This window comes from Oenanthe melanoleuca, chromosome 7, assembly GCF_029582105.1.
Source record: "Oenanthe melanoleuca isolate GR-GAL-2019-014 chromosome 7, OMel1.0, whole genome shotgun sequence".
NCBI lineage: Eukaryota > Metazoa > Chordata > Aves > Passeriformes > Muscicapidae > Oenanthe > Oenanthe melanoleuca.
The window spans coordinates 18789391-18806029 of NC_079341.1; the positions used below are offsets into that span (position 1 = coordinate 18789391).

Genomic DNA, 16639 nt, shown 5'->3' on the forward strand with positions numbered 1-16639 from the left:
GATGCACCATCCTAAACCTCTGAATTTTCAGCAGGAAAGCATCCTTCCCTTTTCCCCCCAGCTCCTCAGCTGGCCAGCCGTGGCTCAGTGAATCTGTGGCAGAACAGGAGAGCTGTGCCATCCTGCGGGGGTTCTGTCAGCAGGGTGAGCCCCACGGGTGGCAGCAATCCCACCCTGGGCTCGGGCTGGGGGCTGTGTGCTGGCCTAGGGCCTCCTCAAGCTATGGCACTTCCAGCTAGTTGGACAGTCAGTATTGCTGTGTCCTGCTTTTGGAAATGGATCTCCGTGGCTTTCTATTTATTTTGTGAACCTCATGACTGGTAGAGGTGAAGCAACAAAAATGAACTTTTAAGATCAAAAGTAAACCAATTCAGGTACTGACTTCCTGCAGGGAGTTCATAACTAAGGATAGGCACTTTTGTTTCCATATCACATTTTTTAAAGAGAGATGGATGCCATGTAAAGTTGATATTTAGCAATATATTATTTATTAAATTATTAATGGGTTTGCTCCCTGCTATCTTGGTAATTTTGAGGTGCTAACTGCTAGCAAATTCTCCCTTTTGAGTAGTGGTGACTATTTTTAAAGTTACAAAGATTTGTGAGTCATAGCAATACATGGAATTACATATAAATGCTAGAACCTGACATTTTAGTTTGCCTGAAAATTATTAAAGTGAAAAACCTGGATATGTATTAACCTAGTTGTTCCTATAACTCATGGAATGAATAATTTATCTGATTAATGTAGTCTTTTTTCTGTTTGTGCAATATCAATATTTAGGTAATGATTTATTAAGTGTTAGTGTTTATTTGCCAAAATATATTTTGAGTTTTATCTCAAAGAACTGCAGTTTTAAAAAAATTGTGCAGTGCTACTTAATTGTGCCTCTTTGGATAAGCAAAAGAATAGTGCTTTATTTTAATTACTGGATAAATTTGTGTTGTTTGTGTGTCTGAACTTACTATTTCTATGAATTCACTTTTGAAATTTTTCTTCTGTTTGTGCCAGTAAGTACCGAGAAATTTCTGATTCTTGCATAAGAATTTCATTTAATATGTATTTACTGTGCAAAAATTGAAGGAAGTTAACTTTTATTTTCATTATCCACTCATGTCTTACTTGGAGCCATGGGACACAATGATCACTGACTGACGTCCTACTTTTTCTGTGAACATCATCTAAAGGACACAGCAAGGAGAAGGACACTTCACAGACAAAACACCCTTCATGTCCTCAGGTCCCACTTCAAATGGGAAAATCTAAAGCATCAGGAGAGTCTGAATGAATGGCTGTTATACTATCAGATATATCACAGTTAGGGAGCCAAGAACAAATGCAACTGTTTCCTGGGCAATGAGGCATGGGATTAAAGGCTGATGTCCAAATATAAGAATCTAGTTAGCAAGTGACTTATGTGCGTGGTACAAAATCAAAATGCTCCTATTTCAGTTACATATTCCAGCACTGTGTGGGTTCCTCTCTTTGTAAGCTACAGAAGAATTTTTTATAAGTCTCTGGAATATGTGTATCTGGAATAACAGTATGTGGTGTTGGAAAGAAATAGTGTATGAGAAATAGCGTAAAAGTGGTGCTTTCTTCCACTTCATGTTTCCTACACTGAACACTGTACACCAGTGCCTTTAGTGGTGCAAGTTATTATGGATACTGACTGCAGTTTCATAGGTTCTGGTAAGTCTGGGGATAAGCCAACTCAGTAGTTACACATTGGGTAGGAGAAGCATATTCTTGAGAGGATGCTTGCAGTATCAGACTGCTGCATTTTGCAATGGCAACCAGTTTTCCACAGTCTAATAGTGCTTTGGACATTGCTGTGATGTTTTTCCTAAACCTAAAGTAAATAGAGGGGAAATGGTACTGTTCCTTTGTGATCTGTTCCTTGAGAAATAACCTATGAAACTTAGAGATCTCTTTATGAGAGATGTGGTCATGTTAAAGACTTGAGAGATTTTGTTGGGGGAAAGACTTGAAGGTTATAGCCTAATTTAGATAGCGGCTTATTTCACAGGTCATTTATTTGGATGATTGGGATTTTACAAAAGGAGTCTGGGGAAATACATTAATTTCTTTGAAGTAACTAAAATGTGTGGTTTTATGATCTCACTTTATTGGGTAATGCACCTTTCTGATTTCCTTTTAACAGCTCCCCAGAATGTATTTATAACTTATAGGATCATGCCTAAGCTCAGTATTTAAACACGCATGTTCATTGCCTGCATGTGATGATAAATGATAATGGAAGAAGAGTATTGAGCTGTTAGTTGTAGGGATTAGAAACCTCTTCTTTGATGACCAAGAATAAATGGATGATGGAACATAACTAATTCACACATCTGTTTATCCTCACAGAAACACTGGGCACAGATTATGAGACACATATACATGCAGAGAGGGGAAAATTGAGGACATATGCTGGCCTTTCAAACAATAAAGAATGTGCATTTAAATATACTTACATATAGGTCTGTAAAGATAACCTAAACACCAAATAAAAAAAGTCAACCAGATGTGACCCTGTATGCCTCGTAAACCCTACTGAATAACTGCTTTTATTGCTTTGCACACAGTGCCTTGCCAAATGTGATTATGGAGATCTTAAATCCACATTGGTTTAGAGTAATGTGAAAAGAGCTCTGTTTAAAATCAGCAAGTAATACATCCCATGTTAATAGAATCTGCATCATCTAAGCATGGCCTTGTGATTTTTATTATCATGGTTGCCTTCATCCTAAATTGTATAATTAAAATGTTCCTGATTACTAGCTTATAAGAAGGGACTCTGAATGAAGCAATTGAGAAATTTGGATGAGAAAACAGAACAATTTCATGCTTTCATTTTCTTTGTTCTTAGTGATGCTTGGTTCATCCTCACAAGCTTTCACTGTTTGTGGTCACTTTGCTTTGTTGTAAGGCTATGTTTTCATCTTTTCATGACATCTGCTCACAGTCTGTGTTCTGGATTTCACTACAGTGTCATTTTTCCTGATACTGTCAAAGTTTCATTTAAAAAAAATACAATTCAGAAGGTACCAAAAGTGAGAGTTAGTGATCATAGTCTTTTATGTGAGTTTTGCTTTGCTAGATTTTCTGGGTTTTAACCATGAAACACAACTTCCTTAGAGAGCATGTATTTGCTGTTACCTCTCCTGACACTGTTTGCTGTTTCAGAGTTTTGCTGTAAAAATTTACAGTGAATGAGAATCTCCTGAAAGTATTCAGTGTCAGTATTAGTCATCACCATTGGCTCTAGAAAGCTGCTGGAGACTAAGCTCCATTTTTCTTTTCTGTTCCTTTCCTGCTGCAATCGCATTTTCTGAAATTAAGACCACTAAACTTTCTAGGGAAAATGTAAGATTTCATGCTAAATTTTACCTTACATCCACTCTTCCTGTTATAACTTAGGGAAATATACTCAAAGGATGTAGAAAATGGTTCAGATAAAGTGTCAGATGGAAATGAAAGCAAAAAATTTTGGCTCTGAACTCATGGATGAGATTGTCAAGCCTTATAGATAGACCCTGTTCTATTGGTGGTACTGCCTGTACTGTTCTTATATGTACTGTACTTGTATGAAAAAACATAGTACAGAGAATGACCTGATTATTTTTAACCCTTTTTCCTTCTCTATACCTGGTACTTCATTCTTTCAAAAATTGAGTAAATTGAGTTTGTCTTTTGATATAAACTGCATGAATCCTTGTCTATGCAGAAGGATTCATAAATTTCTCTGTAAAAGGAAGATGGATAAAAATGAAAGATGAGGGAAGGAGCACAAACTCATAGGGAAGAGAGAGGGGAGACTTTCTTGATTTAACCATCCAAAGTATGGAAAGTTTTGCAATATTCTTTGTTCAAAAGATCCAGTTCATTGTTCCAAAATGCCTGGTGTTATAATATCTACGATAGAGTTAATTTTCTTAATTTCGCAGGAAAGAAAAGAATCAATGCATTTTAAAATTTATATTTTCTCCATTTGTTGAATAAATCATCCTGACAGGAGAGGAAATAGCTATCTCCCTGCTGTGGATATAAAAGATACAATCATCTTTCTGCTGAACCTCTAGATCTCATGCATGTTATTGTAATAGTCTTTGTTGCTGCTGAGACATGGAATAAAGCCTTCACCAAAAGTTTATTTTAAATGCACAGGTTTTTGAAGCCTAAAGTAAGTGTTAAAGTAATGAAATGTTTTATATTCAGCTTTAACACTGGACAATCATGGCAAAAAGGAAGTATTGCTGCATTCAGCCAGGTATTTTGTAATTCATATTACTTACGCTAGTCAAGGAGGATAAGAGATGCAGAGATAGCACAAAGATGTCTATGATTTTCCTAGAATTTAGTTTTTTGGAGGTGGTTATAAAAACTAATGTGATTTAAAGTTATTATTATTATTATTATTATTATTATTATTATTATTATTATCATCATCATCATATTGCAACTTGTCATTGTTTTGATAAATATAAATGGGGAAGCTCTGATTCATTTCAGCTTGGCTGTAACTTAGGGCCAGATTCCAGGCTCTGCATAAAGTGCACATCCTGCTGCTAAACCGGCTCTCTCAGCCTTGAGAAGTCCTTAATGTCAAGGACTGTCATGCTATAAATAGCAACAGTAGTAGTTTGAACAGATGGAAAACGTCTGCTATTCCCTGGAAGTTCACAGTAATTTCCTCCATTTATTGAGATGTTTTACCACTTCTTTAGAGAGATGTGCCTCTGTTCAGTCTGCTTGGCATCTAAAGGGTGTATACTGGAACTTTGGTTTAAGGGGAGACATTAGGCAGACTGAGAAGTCACTCCCACTGGACCATCTGCTACATAAAAACAGCTGAATTAAAGTAGACTTGAGTAGCTGGACTGCCGAAAGCATAACTTACGAAAAATTAAATGGAAACATTTCATTTTATGGGGCTCTTACAACTGGAAGTGCAGAGAATACTGGGAAATGATGGTGCCTGGAGGGTTTGGTACCTTGTAAGGGTTGGAGATTCAGTGTAGCCATCATTTGTATGACTTAAATTTTATTAAAATCAGCAGGCATTTTACCACTCATATTCACTGCACTATTGCCTGTGGTATAAAAGCTCTCAGAAAAGTACAGGGCATTTGTCAAATCTCACCATAAATTGTACATTTCTGTGAGCTTGTTGCAGCACATAGTTTCTTTAAAATTTCCGTCATCCATAGCAAACCAAAGCATGTTATCAAACCTTTTGTCAAATGAGTATGCATGTATTTTAGATGCCGGATTGTTAGGAGATTATGTAGGCTTACATGGACTAATATGAAAGTAAGCTCTTCCACATCTGTCCAGAAACTAATGTTACTTTTAAGTAACACTTCAGGATTCTTGTATGTTTTTTGCTGGCAATGCCTTTCCTGCTGTTGCAGATATTTACAATGCAGTCTTTAGATGACTGCAGCCACTGACTACTATAAAGTGTGAAAAGGGATGTAGTCAGCTACCAAAAATGAAAACCTCGGTCTGTTGGTGTGCAGTGTGGCATCCCAAATTGCGATCATCAGGCTCATCCGCTGAATTCAGTGCTTCTGAGTGGTGGCCGTGGTCTGTCTCAGACTGGTAACACAGGACACACTGCCCCAGAGGAAAGCTGCAGATCTCGTCTCTGTCCTATGATTGAGTGCTTCTAAGTTAAGATATTCATCTGATCCTTTCTATTCTAAATGTAAAAGAAATAAATATTCTTGAAAGTAAAAATTAGAGTTCCCCGGTCTGAGACGACAGAGCTCATGGGCTACAAGACTCCTTTGTTTCATATCCATAAATCTCTCTGGACAGTGCAAGAGTTTTAACTGGCCAGGTGGGCACTGCGATATCATGTGACACTGGGGACAGGCCAGGATTTAGGGTCGCTGTAAGGCATCTCACTTTGGAAAAGCAGCAGCACACTTGTGGAGCGAACGGGATTCCCAGGCTGGACGAGCGGCGGGCCTGGCTGGGGGAGCGCGGCCGAGCTGCGGCCTGCAGCGTCCCGCTGTGCCGGGCACCGCCGGGCCTGCTGCGCCTCAGGGGCCGCCGCCGCCGCTGGGGAAATCGCTTCTGGTGTGAGGGGCAGCCAAGGTGCGCAGTAGGAGCAGAAGGGACCAGTCTGTGGGAGCCATGAAAGGGGTTGTGTGCCAGCCCCAGCTGGGTCTGTGGGCTCTGCGCTGAGCATCTGAAGTAGTGTCATGGCCTGCTGCTGAGAGGTAATAAAGATTTTCACTTAGTGGCTGAACCAAAACCCTGCTCGTTAACACACACCCGTACCAGGCCTTGCAGGGCAGACACAGCTTTATTTAAAAAGAATCCAGATCGGTGCTGCTCAAGCTGGTCTCACAAAAGGTCTTTATTAAATAGTGAACTGAACCCTTGGTAACCAGGATTGCCAGTGTCTGTCAGAAATAGTAATCTGAAAAATGGAGATAGCTGCTGCTCTAATAAATATTATCTTCCAGTGAAACATTTCCTAGAAGCTAAAAGAGGAATATATTTTAGGAGATATGAATTGTGCTGTAAGGTTTCCTGCTGATTTGGTTTATGGCCTCTGCTCTTCTCTATCTACAAAACTTAGGTGGTCTTACATCATTCAGTGGTTCAGTGATGCCTATGTCATTAATAATTCTCTGATGATTCTTGGGAAAGTTGCACAGTAGGTTAAATCTTACATGTGTTACTGTACTGTTTGTCAATAGGGAATTCCAGGCTTTTTAAAAAAAATATTTCTCTATTAAAATGAAGATGGGTCAGGAGCACTGATTTTATGATGATGGATGCTGAATGAAAAGCTTTAGAATAGCTAGAGATGTATGTAAATTATGTGTTGTTACCCATTGTCTCTTGAGTTTTTTTCCCCTCATAATTTCTGGATGGATCTCTTTCTTTAGCAGGCTCCCAAAACAGCAAGTAACATATGCTGTTAAAACTGATTGTCCGTGGCAGTGTTCAGACAATTTATTTATTCCCTAAAACTTACTTTAAAAGGTCTTTTTGTTCACTCTCTCTCTTAAAAGCCAGTTTCAACAAGCATCACTGGGATTTTGATTTACTGTTATGAGTGATGTTTTAAATGTGCTGGTACTTTCATAGGAAGATGAAAAATATACTCTTGTGCTCTTTTTTTCCAGCCCTGCCTGTGATTTCAGGTGCAAAAGGCAGATTGTGCTTTTGCTCTACAAAGGCTTCTCTGAAGTTCCCAATGGCATTTAGGTATGAATTAATATTTTGTTGATTATTTTTAGGCTAAGCATTACTAAATACAGAGTCTGAAAGTTTTGCAAATCTTATTTGGAGATTATTCATTCTTATTATCTGTGAAAGTATCTGTCAATCCATAATTTCATTACAGTAAAATAATCAGCATTTATATACCTGAATGGGATTATAAAATACTAAGAATCTATGAATGCTACAGCTTTTTTAGTGATTAGGATTTATTTAGGATTACTAAAATTGTGAAGATTCTGTCCATCAGTTCTATAGAAAACAACAGAGGTGACAAATTTGGGGAATGCTGAACCTAGTGCTGAAGTACTCTACAAATGCTCTACAAATTTACAAATATTTTGTATCATTAAGAATAAAGATATATGGGTATATATTCAGATTTGATATATAGAAAGATAACACTGTTAACTGATCACCAGACAATAATGCCTCCTCCATCCTTTTATCTAGCTCTCTAAATTATGGTCCATCCTGTAATATGGAATTAGACAGTCTTGACCAGCTACCCTGTAAACTTACCATGCCTTTGTCATGTTTGCTAAGTCATGTAATAGTCTTTTTCAAATACCTTCTGCGTTCTTTGATAGAGAATCAAATGCCTTTGTGGTTCAGTGGTGCAGACTTTGTGTAATGAAATTTGTAATCTGTGCATATTTAGACAAACTTGATGACTGATAAAAGTAGGAAGTACACAGGAATTAGAGCCCATTGAGTAGCCTAAACATTCAGTCACTCGTGTTGGTGTCTTCTAAATGCTATATTGCTCCTGAAATGCACACAGAATGTTGAAATTCTGTGTTCATTTTTATGAATAGATGTACAATGGCTGATTCTTAACACCTCGACTGACATAATCCTCTCATACAGTGCTTGGAACCATTGATTTGCATGACCTACTTATGCTCTAACATGTTACTAGAGATATGATAGATGTGCTATGGGATGACATTAGAATGACAATATAAGGCTCCAGGTGACCTCTTTACACAAACAGCTTTCAAATTAATACTTGATACTACATATGGAATGAAAAGAAAGACCTTTTCTCTAATAATGTGTACAAAACCTGATATTTTTAACTGCATACATGTGCAGTAAAATGAAACCTAATGTTGACATAGCTCTGAAGTAAACGAAAATATGATTAATGCAGGTATTAAATAGTGTGCATTTAAATGACTTGCAGATTATATTCCTCAACAATTCCAGTTGGTTTATGTTCCTTTAGATTTAAAAAGAAATTTCCTCCATCTCTTTTCCCAGTCTGTTTGCAAAAATAGAAATATACCTAAATGTAAAAAAAAAAAATAAACCTTTCCAGTAAACATGACCATGTTCTACCAGAAGCTACCCTCAGGTAGGACATATATACATTATGGTTAACCACAATGTTATGAAGTGTTTTTAATCAATACTTTTGTTCTGAGTCACTGCTCTATTAGTGACTTGTGTGATATTAACTCAACTATTTGGGTTGAGGAACCTGTGCAGACCTTAAAGTTTCCAAAACTTTCCTGAACAATTAGTAATCTATCTATGCAAACCAGGAATTTTGGCTCCATGGAGACATGAAGTAGCACTGCAGGTTTGAAATTAGAAAATAGCAAACAAAAATTTTTATATAAAAGTAGTCAGGCAAGTCAAGACAGATGAAAGTTGTTAAATGGTCCCCATTCCTAATCTTGGTGCTCACAATCTTAGCATCACCTTCAGCATGTTCTGTCACTGTAGTGGGAAATGTTTTCCTTCCTTGCCTATCGTGCCCTGATGTAATTTTAATTCTATACTTCTTGTCAGTCCCTTTTAAACTAATATGTGAGATTCTGTTTTCTTATTCAGAAATATTAGACCTGGGAAACGTGCTTAAGCCATTTCCATGTAATGGCAAGCAGGGCTCATGGTGCCTGAAGTACTCGGTAGCTCCAGTGCTTTGGATAGTGACTGAAACAACATAACTCTCACAGCAAGCTGGGAATAAGCAATGTTTGTGCATGGCATATTCCTTAACTGAGGGTATAACTGGTGAATGGTAATGCCCATCCTTGGCTACTGTACAGTGTTTGATGCCCTGGTGGGAGTTTGAAGCTGGGTTCTGCGGAGGCAACTCTGTGAGTTTGTCATTGTTCTGCCCTTTGGTTATTTCATCCAGAGATGCTGTAGATACTCTGCATTCAAAATTACACCAGATGCACCAAGAATTGAAATGGAATTGTCAAACTTTAATTTTTTTTTTTTTAATTAGACAACTTTTCACTCTCCTGGAGGATTTGTTGATACTTGATATCTTTTGATGGTATTGAAGATTGTTCTGTAAGTGGGTAGGTATTAATCTAAATGCAATTTATTTTTGTGTTTCAGAATCATTGTCTTTCACTGTCCAAAATACTTAGGCTTTGGACTTTAGCTTTGAGCTTCCATAGTAGGAAACACTGAGAACACTGTGATTAAGGTTCATTTCATACCTGTCATGAATATTCATTTATAAGTTATGGTCTTGTGCCTTTGCAATGCACCGAAAATTATGGAATGAACTAAAGATCCAAGTTCTATTAGACCATTTTTGTGCTTTACTGGAATAAAAACAACCATCTGCACAGAATTAAAAACATTCAGCTGCACTTTTATCCACAAAGCTGAAAATGTTGAGAAAGGTACAGTTATTACTACATCTAAAATGTGTCTTTGAATGTCAGTGTTGAATTGGTTCAAATACTCTTGTTTTTTTCTGGAATTTTTCTCTAAATAGGATTTCTGTTATGTGTGTAAGGAAATACTTGCTTTTCCTTGTGTTTGGATTTTGAAATATTTAGTGGTGGCGGTAGAATTGCTCATTATTTGCTGAATATTAACAGCAGCAGTAGTCCTGTGCAATTAATTTCACCATCTTGATCTTTGATTCAAGATTAAGTAAAAAGTGAATTAGTCACATGTCCAATTTTTGCCTCCATTACTTTGCTTCAAATGCTTTATTTATCATATTTATCATATATTGCCGATGCATATTCTCCCAAGTGAAAACAGTTAGTAGTTCAACATATCTTAGCCTGAAAATATTCATCTGGGTGTGAGGGATACACAATACACCTGGAAGGAATGTCAGCTAGTTTGTATCTAAGCTGATGCATAGTTGACTTCTTTTTAACATAATATTCCTTAAGTGTCACTTTACTTGGGCCAAAATCAATTTTGTATGGAAAGTGTTTTACAGCTTGTGTGGAATGAACTTGTGCTTTTGATCTGTTTCGTAATAAGGTGGTCTAGGTTAGTAACTGTGAAAGCTGCCTTTACCTGGCACATTTTATGATCCTTTTGACAAGATTAAAGAGATAAGAAAAGCAAATCCTCAGGGAGCTACTAAACATGCAGAGTTTTTTAGATTGCCAGTGAGGGATGAAGTGGATAAGTTTGATCCTCATGATGTAGTGTCTGTTCTGTAAACAAAGAAAATCTGTCATCTGCAGATGTTTGTTTGGACATTTCCCCAAAAAGATGTTTTGATATTTGAAAACTCCAAAATTTTGAATGTATTTTGTACCTTGGCAGCCAGAAGACGTACAGGCACTGTCAGAGAAATGCTGATCCTACATTTCATTATCCTGTCTTTAATGCAGAGGACACAGCTATGCTGTGTTATATCTTTTATAGAGATATCAAGATGCTTTTTACAACATGGGAAGAAAAAATAGAAGATTCAGCAGGACAGGAGCTTTTTTATTTTAGTAGCCAAAACAATAAAATCTGCCCTAAAATTACCACTTTCCAGCGGCAGTAATCCCAACAGAACCATAAAAGTACTGTTGAGCAACTTATACATTAATAGATAGGGGTAATGAATACTCCCTTTTAAGGTAAAGGGTGGGGGATAAGGGGTAATGCTTAATGGCTGCTACAGCCTGGCAAAATGCTCTATGTAAATGAATAGAAAGGAGTAATCATTGGTTGAAGTGTTGCTAAGGTTTTTTATTTTTTTATTCTTTTAATTTCATCTCATCTGTTTCCTAAGTTTATTCTAAATGTGCAACCCTTTGAAATCCACTTGTAAGTGGTGTGTATACTTATCCTATTATTCATTAAAAGGATTATTGAGTGTACCTCTTGCTTTAAGCTTTGAAAATGTACTCTCTGGGTCTTAAGCCTCCTTATTTTTTTGTGAATTGTCAAAGTCATACAAATACATGCAATGAAATTCTGATATATGAACAGAGATGGCCTTATGCTGTCAACACTGCTCTGGCCACAAGTTCAAAATCCAAACTCCTCTGAAGAAAACTGGCTGTGTCCCAGCCAAAACCTGAACAGTGTCTGAAAGGACGGACAAAATCAACAGACAAAGAATTAATCCAAAATAGGTTGCAGTACTAGCCTTACCAGAAGAGAGAAGAAGTTCCCATGTGAGCTCCCAAGCAGTTGCACATTACCTGTGCTTTGGCACAATAAGGAAGGGAGCAGGCTGGCCATTAGCATGGTGTATTTCAGTGTACCACCAGTGGGTGTCATGGATGAATATGCAACCTTGACATTACTAAGAACTGGGCCTATCTGTGGCTCTGTCTTGCACATTTCTGCAGTTCTGCTTAACATGTAACAGCATTCAGTGCTCATTTTGTATGTATGGATGTCAGTATCCTCTGAACTTGTGTAAAAAACCCAAGGAAATGCAGTTTGTTTCTAGGAGATAGGACACTTGAGTAAAGTGAAATGTCACCTCTTTGCAATGGAAGCATCACCATTATATTGAGCTGAAAAGCAGTGCAGTTTTGTTGCCTGGCAAGCTGAAGAGAAATTTCATGCCAGGCCTGTGGCCCTCTGCAGAGGGTTAACCCCACCAAATGCATATATAACAGCAATTTTAGAGTAGCTCCTCTAGTTGCCATTATGAAAACTGTACTGGGTTTATTCTTTAATACCTTGATTGCAATAGATTTTTCAGTAGCAGAGAGACCAGGCACAGCCGAGCAACTTTTGCCATGCTTGTGGCATCTGGACTGCTGTTTGTGACTGAGATGGTACAAAATAACCTACTGATAATGTTGAACTTGATGGTGCAGTAGTTGGAAAGGGAGGAAAGAAAAAGACATATCCCTCTGATGACTGATAAATCCTATTTAATCCTTTCAATTTATTTTCCTATATTTCAAAAGGCTATGTGAACACATTGTCAACATTTTCCATTTTTTCTTTGAATTAATGAAAGTAGTTGGTGTGTTGCATCTCCTGCCTTGAGGAGTCTCCTCTTTTTCCTTGCCAGATTCTCCAAGTTATCATTCACACAAGTTGCTTTATGTGATTATTGTTCTGTTCTTCCCTCCAAAGTGCCATTTAATTTGAAGAGGGAATTTTGCTTTTGGTAATGTATGCCAAGGTTGTTTCAGTTTGTTTCCTTCTTGCCACTTATTCCCTCCAAGGTTTGTATGTATTTGAAATCAACCTTCTGGAAGAACATGAAACACCACAGACGATCACTGTGTAATGAAGTCATTTGTTAGTGAACTATAATTCTGAAGTTTTTAGTTGATTAAATACTACAAAAATGCCAAAAACTGCAGCAAGCCCTGCTATTTTGAGATTAAGTTCCATCTATTTGAATTTCAGCTTTCAGTATTATGCAGATTTTCTGCATTTACAATAAAGTTTAAAACCAGGAATGAATGAAAAGCATGTTCTGATCAGTTAACCAAGGAAAGCTGAAATCTATCTACAAATCAGAAGTCATAGAATAAATTTTCAGGTTGTAGTCTCATAGTGTTGAACAGTTGGAAATAAAATAATTGCTGGTGTAACTGTTTAGATGCATTTTCTGTGATTTGATTTTAAAATTTAAAATTTAAAGCTTTAGCTTTAAATGATCATCTGCATTCCTCCTTTACCATGCCCAGTGCATCCACTTAGACTTAGTTATAAGGCAGTTCATTTTGCCCTTGCTTTAAGGTACAGCAAAGTGATTGTGGTGTTGCACTCAATCAGGACTGAGTCATCTATTTGAAGCTCTGGTAAAAGCTATTTAGGTTGAAGTCCAGCCAGTGTGAAATCGTCTCTGAAGGCACAGACTAGGGCTGATCTAGGCTGCAAGTGCTGCTTCTTGCTGCCATTGAAGGTTCCCTGTTTTTGTGCAAATATTCTACACTTCAGGGTAGCAGTATACAGCAAACAGAGCATGTGCACTGGGTTGTATGTTCCACCCGCGGCTATGCTTTTTTACACGTTGTTACATATTCAGTAGCTTCAGCTTATTTTTGGCACGGAAAATGTATATGACAAAACGGAAGGGATTTGGAGTAGTTCCTTTTTAGGTGAAGGGTAGGGAAAAGCGATAATGCTTACTGCTGCTACTGGCTGGCAAAAAGTTGTATGTAAATTAATGTATTTTGTCTTTTTCTGCTGGCACTAAGACAATGCTGTATCCTGGTGAATCAGTGTTTACCAGTGTCTGCAATCATACAGATCGGATTTCTGAGTGACTCTGCCTGTGAAGAATAATCATTTCAGGCTTCTTAATCTCCCTTCCTTTAGCACAGGTGGCTAAAAATAAAGGCCATGGTTGTGCTTAATTTTGTGAAATCCACCATGCAGCTTTTAACTTGGCTGACTTCCGTAGATCCATCCAACCACCTTTGTCCCAGATCAGAATGAAAATAATTTTGCTGACTCAAGTCTGTTGCAGTCCTTCTAAGGGTACTTTCCAGCTCTGAGTGGCTGAAGGGTCTTCTGTTTTGTCCTTTGCCAGTCTCCTTTTGCTGATATATAAAGAGTTGCTATTTGCTCTGAGAAACAGCTTGATATGCACTTTTGTAGTGGGGAACATTAGCGTCCAAATACAGCAGCTGAGGTGCGCTTTGAAACTGAGGAGCCTTAACACCCACCTTGGCAGGATTGACTCAGCATATTTGAAATTTCAACCTCACTGCTGACCCCGATATTGTGTCAGTTTTGGGGTTTGAAATTTAGCCTTGTATCAAAATAGTTTCTGAGATTGTAATTCTAACATGAGAAGAAAGCAGGAGAATAACATTATATTAAAAGAAAACTTATATAACATTCCTGGGAAGAAATGGATTAGGTTGCTAAGTACTCCCCAAGCCTCTGGTTTTTCAATTATGAATAAGAAAGCAATATGAGCAGCAGCTGACTTACTGATATCTGTCTTCACTTAAAAGTCAGAGCTTAGGCATTAATTTAGAGGCCTGAATGCTTTTTTTCACTAGAGCCTTTATAATTCTCCCATTCACAGTTAATATTGATACTCTGCAGGACAGGAAGTTTTACTAGAGAGAGTAGTGAGAGAGTACTCATCAAGGCTCATTCTGCTTTTAATGAAATTAGTAGAAGTTTAACCGTTGCTTGTAAAAGGAGGAAGATTAGACCAAAAAAGATCTATGTGTTAAATATGAATCTGTATGATACAGATTTACTCACGCCATTTTGAGTATATTTTAAAAAGGTTGCCTCTTATTTTCTAGCGCATTGTCTTGGTTTCAGTCTCTCCATAATGAATTTCTATTTATGGAACAGATCAAGATAAGTAGCTCGCAGATGTCTAAAAGATATATGTTCATGTGTTTTCTTGCTTTAACTTTATGCAAATGCATAATTATTAATGCTTTTTAAAGGACCATGGGAGGTATACAGACTTAATTTTTTTTTCTGTATGGTTAATACCAGCAGTTTAGTTCTTTGCTTTAGTTGGTAAGTACTTCAAACTCTGCCATAGAAAGGAAAAACTGGCTTTTATATATTTAAATACACATAAAGATTAAAAGAATTGCAGTCCTCATTTTTCAGTCACCTACATGGATCTGTAATATGAAATTTCTATTTTGCACAGTGCTATTACCAGCACTTATTTCTGTTTTTCATCTTGAAAAGACATTTTATTTCCAAGCTAAATTCTTTCTACATATTTTTAAGTTTCCTTGTATTATAAACACTTCTGTATCTCAAGAGGTTATGTAGTTTATTGCTTTTGACTGAAAAAAAATTCTTCCAGGCAGTTGTACTACTGAATTTTTAGTAAAATAATGTGTGGAATTAGGAGGAAGAAGAAAAAAAGGAAATGACAAATAGAGTTACTGTCACCCAGATCACAAAGTTGTGTGTTTAAATGCATGCTCCTGTGCACTGCATTCTGTATGCAAGTATTGAATATTCTATTCTGTATAAATTCAGGATCAGTTAAAAGACCTTTGTTGTGCAAATCAAATGTAACTATTCCCTTTTAATTTGATGACAATAATAAAGTGGTAAATGCATAAACCAAACTACTTAAGGCATGTAGGTGTTCAAGGTACCACATCAGTAGAAATGAAAAGCACCATGAGCACTGATATACTTATATTTATTTACTATTATTTATATACTATTATTTATTATATTATGTGAGCCCTTTTATAGAGTAACAGCAACCTCCATTCTCGTCCTTCGACTGACCTCGTGTACCACACTGCCTTAAAGATGGGATAATAATGAAAATAGTCTTTGCTTTTAGTTTCCTGTAGAACAAATGGGTTTTAGTAATAGCTTTTGTATTTGTGCTATGCAAAATTTCCAGTAAATTCGTTTTGGCCTTTATATTTTATCTTCCTTTTTGGATTGTAAAGAGGGAGTGCTTTCTTAGGTTTTCTTTTCCTGTTAAACACTTACATTTAGTGTAAAGAGTGAAATCCAAATCTTTAATCATTAACAGGCCAAAGAACTGTTGAAGAATAAAAAAAGTCAGTCAACACAGTTTAATAAAAACTGTATAATCAAATGACATTATATATTAGTGTGCATTTTTACTGTTATATTGTCTATAAAATCTAAGCAATCTATAAATCATAGAATTATGTAGGTACTTACCATTTTAAAAGCAGCATCGAGTGGAATTGGTGAAAAATCCCCAGGGTGTAATCAGTAATTGTTTAAAATGATGAGCCTTTATGGTATTATTTTCAAGTGCACCATCTGAAATCAGAGGAAATTTACTGACAGTTGTATATTTTGTTGAAAAAAACGTTCAGACATAGATTAACCACAAAATCCATGTCTGTTGCCTTCTACAGAGCACAAGGACAGTGATTTATTTTGAAAATGTCTTTTAGCTGGGTAGCTAGGTAACTTGCACTGTGCTACATGAAAAAGTTTGGACTGCATTTTGTGAAGCTGAATTCCAGTGCAATGAGTGAAAGAAACAGATGGAGTAAGAGGAGGACAGATGGGTATCAAAAAACTACAGCTGCCGTTTTCAGTACCTGTGCATTAACTGCCATAAATCAATTTATTTTCATTTGCTGGAACAGAAAAGTCGTAGATTATTAAGCCAAAGCACTACAGGTCCCAGAATCACTGTGTGTTGAAAGCTTCTATTTGTAGTAGTTAATAAGGGTCCTAAATGAGCTACATCTGAGAATA

The 16639-nt window shown here is 36.9% G+C and overlaps 1 protein-coding gene across 2 annotated transcripts in view; it reads right to left on the bottom strand.

The window, feature by feature from the left end:
- Positions 1 to 16639, bottom strand: part of B3GALT1 (beta-1,3-galactosyltransferase 1) — a 164862-nt gene that overhangs the window by 34963 nt on the left and 113260 nt on the right. For both annotated transcript variants that reach the window (XM_056496761.1, XM_056496762.1), the window contains exon 3: positions 16088 to 16192. The gene's annotated coding sequence lies outside the window, so the exon portion shown is untranslated. The remainder of the gene's footprint in view (positions 1 to 16087; positions 16193 to 16639) is intronic.